Here is a 6,182-nt window from a genome sequence, read left to right on the forward strand (position 1 = left end):
GAAACCTCACAGAGGAGGTGGCCCTTGCTCTAAGCCACAGGAGGTGGAGGAAGGAGTTTGCCAGGGCATTCTAGATAGAACAGCAGGTATAAAGATGTGAAGTCTGAAGACCATGGATGTCTGGGCAATGGAGAGAATTGCAGAAAGACTCCAGTTTAGGTGGCATGGGGAAAGTGGGTGAAGAGTAGATTTAAGAGGAAAGTTAGTAGATATACTTGTAGGTTGAGATAGGAATTTGGACTTAAGCCTCTAACTTGAGGGGGCATCAGAGACCTCTTTGAGAGCCTGAAGCTCTGTTCAGAGAAACGCACATAAATCTGCAAAATCTGCATGTAATTTCAGGAATTCAGTAATCTGCAGTTAAAATCTCACTGCTGTGGTCAGCGGGGAGCCATTGAAGAATTTCTAAATGTTGGAGCCAAATCAGATTTGCCCTTTAGAGTGTTCACAGAGGGGAGCTGGGGAGAGACACTGGAGGCAGGGCATCAGTGTGTTGGTTGTCCTCAGACCCTGGGTATAGGGCAGTAAGGGCCCAGTCCTCGATGGCATCTGTGGGGAAGAAGGAGAGGGCCTAGGGAGGTGTGCCAGGAGGCGATGACACACTAGATGGTGGAGAGGGTCAACACGAGTGACAGGAAAATGATGATGACATTGTCCCCAATATCCATTCTTCCTTTTCTCCTTAGAAATAGAATCCCCAAATTTCGGGTGGAGACACGGCCACCCAGAATAGAGACTCTATCATCCAGCTGCCCTTGAAGCTTCATGTGGCCACATAACCAAGTTCTGGCTGATGAGGTGTGAGGGAAGTGATGTAGGCAAAGTCCAACTCCTGTGTGCAAAGCAAAGGGAAGTGCTTTGCCCCTTCCCACTGGCTGGAATGTGGTAACAATCCATCTTGATCCATGAGGAGGAGGCCAACACCCCAGGGATCACACAACAACAGGGCAGAAAGAGGTAGGCCCCAACACCATAGACCCATCAAATCTGCTCTGGACTGCTTATTTCCCTTTGATATGTAATCCTATATAACAAAGAGATAACATGCTAATTAGACTGGACTGTGGAATGACCTTCCGGAACAATCTTCCAGAAAGACCAGTGGGTGGGGAGGTGGAGCCTCGGAGCTGCGAGGGCCAAGGCAGCTGGGGCTGCAAGGGCTGAGCCCCTTACCCGATTTTGTGCGTCAGGCCTCTAGTCAAGAAATAATCTAACTTACGTAAGCCATTGTACACTTGGGCCTCTGTGCCAGTGCGAGTTGGATAAATGCACTCAGCATCCCATGGCAATCTTCAGGATCTCTTGCTATGGTTAGTGAGTTTCAGAGTGGGAGAGTTCAGGAAGGCAAATTCTTTTTTTTAAATATGTATTTTATTAATTTTTTACAGAGAGGAAGGGAGATGGATAGAGAGCTAGAAACATCTTTTACAACTCCTCACAATGCCAGCCCAGTTCAGTGCCCACAGGGGAATCGCCCAGCCCACAGCCCTCAAAGGGCACAGCCTGTGCTGTCCTAGAATCCTGATCAGCAAACTGTGGCTCGTGAGCCACATGCAGCTCTTTGGCTCCTTGAACGTGGCTTTTTCACAAAATACCACTGCCTGGGCGAGTCTATTTTGAAGAAGTAGCATTTAGTAGAAGTTTAAGTTTTAAAAATTTGGCTCTCAAAAGGAATGTCAATCGTACTGTTGATATTTGGCTCTGTTGGCTGATGAGTTTGACGACCACTGCCCTAGAAGACTCCTGAGCACAGGCTCTGCACCAAAAGGCATCCAGACCTTCAGCGAGATAGTGCCCATGAACTGGCCTGGTCTGGAAACGTGGGCATTTTAGACCATTTGAATTAGCTGCAACATTTGAATGAGAAAACATGACACATTTTGGGCAGCAGCAGTGAGTTATGGCTACAGAGTGAAAAGTCATGAGTGTAAGTTTCTCCCTCCTCCCAACTGGTGGGCGGAGTTATGACATTACTGGCTTCTGTAACAGAGACATCCCCAAGATATTGAGCCACCAATCAGCGCGTGCCAAGGTGTCCTGGAGCCCACCCCTTCCTATTCTGCCCTGGGTCCAACCCTCTCCTGTTTCTCCCCTTAAAAAGACCCCCAGAGAGGGAGGGTATGTATGGGGGGGTGGGGGGCAAGGTTAAAATATGTACACAGATAATAATTTAATTTAAAAAAAAAAAAAAAAGACCCCCAGACCAGCCACGTGCTGCTTGTCCTCCATGTCCAGGCGGCAGCCAGGCTGGGTCCCTTGTCCCCTCCCCACTCCTTCAGTTCTGATTTCTCTACCTCAGTAATGAGTCCCGCTCATTACTGGGGAATAAACTTTACTTTAAAATATCTTGGTGGTCAGTTTCCTGCACCTCAAACCTTACAGCTGAAACATTTGAGTAAGAAAACATGGCACGTTTTCGGCAGCAGCAGTGAGTTATGGCTATAGAGTGAGAAGTCATGAGATGGATAAAAGAGGTAAGAGGTGAACACAGGTTGAGAGTATGAGCAAAGAACAGCTATGAACAGAGAAAGGATGAAGAGAGAAGAAAAGCCCAATGAGTAGACTCCTGTGGACTGTCTGCCAGATCTTCCTTTCCCAGGAACTCACCTTCCCAGTTCCCCCCCCCCACCATGCACATGACGATAGCAGAAGTTGCCGTATTTCTATAAGAAAACTTGGTCCCTGGCCATGGAAGGATAGACACTGGACGTTGCCTGGGCTTGGGCCATCAGACCCTCCCCTAGGAATTTTGGAGCTGGGATTTAGAAGGAGAGAGATTCACATCTTATTAGCCAGAATGTTTGAGTGTCTGGATTATAACATGTAGAGCTCAGAAGCCACTACTGGCTGGTTCAGCCTTGTAAACTGAGGAGCAAAAGTGATTCTTCAGCCAAAGGACTGCAGCACACGTCCCGGCTTCCCCAGAGTAACCGGTGTTCCTTCCCTAAAGCTCAGTAGATACTCACCCTTCAATTTCATGACTACCCTACTTGTTTGCTTTCCCCAATCTTCTCTCTGAGCTGTGTAGCCTGGTGGGAGGCAACCAAGGGCATGGTGTCTGAAATCGGCCACCTCAGGTGTTGTTTCCCAGCTGGGCCATCTGGCCACTCAGGCTCTTGATCTTTAAACTGGGATATAATAGTTCCTTCGTTCTGTTCTTGTATGTGGTTAATTGGATAAGGTACTCCATGTAGTGCTGGCCTCTATGGCAGAGCTCAGTATAGATGCCTTCCCTGGCCATGGAATCCTTTGCCCTAGACCTGAGCCCATAAAAAAACAGTACCTTGCCTTCTCTGAACACATACATCTACCCAGGCGCCAGTCTTAAGGGCATCGTTTACGCTTCACTATACCCCAAGGAGGTAGCCTAATATTATCCCTGTTGTACCTATGAGGAAACTGAAGCACAGAGAGGGTACATAACTCCTTCCAGGCCACACAGCGAGTAAATGGGTCTGGGGTTTCAAGCCAGGAGCGCTGGCTCTGTGACCACATTCCCCTGCCTGCCGGACATCCAGAGCTCTTCTTGCTTCCTCATGACCTAGGCTATGGAGGGGTGCCCAGTGGCAGGGGCTGGCCCCTGCTGAGGGAACAAAGCTGCTTAAGAGACTCAGCATTAAGTCAGTGGCTGACCTGCCGGTCCAGCTGGGTGGCCCCGGCACAGAGGAGACACAGGCAGAGTGTTTGGGACTGGAACAGCTGAGATTGGGACCTCCCTGGCTCAGCGTCACTGGGGAAGACAGCTACAGATGGTCTGAACCCTACATGGCCTCAATTGCCCCCTCAGTGGGGCAAATCAGCTCCTCAAATCAGCTCCTCCACCCCCTCTCTCAAATCAGCTCCTCCACCCCCTCTCTCATCCTGAGAGATGGACCTGGAACAGAGGGAAGGAGCCCAGCCGGTGTCTGAGGGGGGTCCGGCCTTCCTTCCTCTCTAACCCCCTCGCCACCCTCACGCCCCAATCCTGCATCCCATCCTGCTTCCGTGATCCATGAGGGAAACAAATCCTGGATCTTTGCTCTGAAGCCAATGAAGCCATTCTATTGTTGACTTTGGATAGGCGGGTTTTGGGGAGGGGTATTTTCCAATCCTCAAGGTGCCTTAGAAACAAAGAAATTCCCACTCTTCCCCTCAGAAAGGAAAACTAGGGAAGAAATGTTTTTAGACCCTCTTGCCCACTATTCCCAGTTGTCAGATCAGAAGCAGGAATAGAGGGAAGCTCACGCCCTGTCTCTATCCTGCCTGCCCGGAAAGAGGTCACCCCCTGGTCTGTGCTCTGTTCCAGTCAAGAGTGCGCTCAGTCTGTGGGGGGATTGAGATTTTGATACTAATTCTAATTGGGGGGGGAGTCCCCCAAATTCAAGCAATTCTCCACACCAACTGTGTGTCCTACCATTCAACTCAGTTCCAACACTCTTCAGAGATCTCTTCAGATCCCACCGATCACGGCTTCAGTCCCAAAAGACTGCCCCCTCACCACCCTCTTCAGTCATCAGTTGCAAGTCCAGGTTGTTACTTGTGCTTCTGACTGACTGGCTCATAATGTAAAAAACCTTCAAATCTGCAAATAATTTTTGTGAGTTTATTTGAGCCAAACTGTCAATAATTGCCGGGAAGCAGAACCTCTACATATTGGGATAATGCTCCAGAGAAGGGCAATTTTTCACCTTGTTTTATGGAAGTGGTTTACATGAAATCCATTGGTGATAGATTAGGAGGTGGGAGAAAGCAAAGCAGGGAAACCTCTGGGATTGGGTAAAAAGTGAAAGGATAGACACATGCTTCTTTTATATAGGTGGGATAATTAACAGTCAATAATTAACATGACAACAATAACAGAGGGGATTTGTAGTTTCTGCCCTAGTGCCATTTGTTGTGTCCTGAGGGGTCCAGAAAAAGGGAAGTTACAAGTTACCCTGACATTTCGTGGGTATGTTATCTTAGATACAAAAAGACAAATAGGCTCAGTAAAGGTCAAAGTTGATCTTTGTCAGGACACTAATTACCTATGTAAACAGCTTTCAGTTAATAACTGAAGTCCACCTCCAGTCTCCTCTCCTCCCCAGAGGTGTGGGAGGAGGGATGACTGACAGGTTCCACCCTTCAATCACATGGCTGGCTCCACTAGCAACTGCACGCCCATCCTTAGGAGCTTTCCAAAAGTCACTTTATTAACATAACAACAGACACTTTTATGGCATTTACCACTTGGAAAATTCCAAGGGTTTTCAGAAGCTTATTGCCACGAAGACCCAATGTCTACCTGTTAACCGGGAGGTCACATCATCATGCTAGAACAGGTGTACCTACGAACTCCACCAGGGTTTGTGTGAGTGTTTGCAGGTGGGCAAGGCACATATGATTGCCTTGTCCACACACACTCCTGGTCTGTGTACATTCTGGAAGCAGGAGACCTGGAGACCTGCCCTGCAGTTCCAAAGCAATAATCCTGTTGCAGGTATCAGGCAAAAGGAGCAGGCCCAGCGGGGTGAATGCTGATGCTTGTTGGAAAGATGCTGGTGAGCTCACAGCCTCTGGTGGTGAGAGACGCAGCTGCATCTGGCCTCAGATCAAAAGATCTAAACTGATTTCTAATCTGACAGAGCACCAGGCTGGATTTGCCTAGAAACTATTGGGACTGGGAGGTGGGGGATTGCTAAAGTTTGGTGAGGGCCTATGAAGCATTTTAAACATATTATTTCATGGGAAAGCTCAGCAAACCCAAACTCTTTCTAAATTGAATATTTTCATTACCAGAGGAGAGACCTCTGTTTTGTTTGTTTGTTTCATTAGGGTTCCTACATTTAAAATATATATATTTTTATTGATTTCAGAGAGGAAGGGAGGAGATATAGAAACATTAATGATGAGAGAGAATCATCAATTGGCTGCTTCCTGCACCCCCATCTATGGGGTACCGAGCCTGCAACCCAGGCGAATCAAACCATCATCTCCTGGTTCATAGGTCAGCCACTGAGCCACATCAGCCAGCCTGAACTGGGTTCTTTCTGCTAGAAAATAGTCTACTTTGATTCAAGCCCCAGCTGGGCAACACACTTTGATATGATTATGCATTCATGGCAACTGGGCTTGACTTAATTTTTAAATTTGTTTTGGCTGCCTCTTGAGCAAATATAATTTTTTAAAATTAAAATTTACCTAATTAGAAAATAAATTCGTCT

This window comes from Pipistrellus kuhlii, unplaced genomic scaffold, assembly GCF_014108245.1.
Source record: "Pipistrellus kuhlii isolate mPipKuh1 unplaced genomic scaffold, mPipKuh1.p scaffold_m20_p_2, whole genome shotgun sequence".
Taxonomy (NCBI): domain Eukaryota; kingdom Metazoa; phylum Chordata; class Mammalia; order Chiroptera; family Vespertilionidae; genus Pipistrellus; species Pipistrellus kuhlii.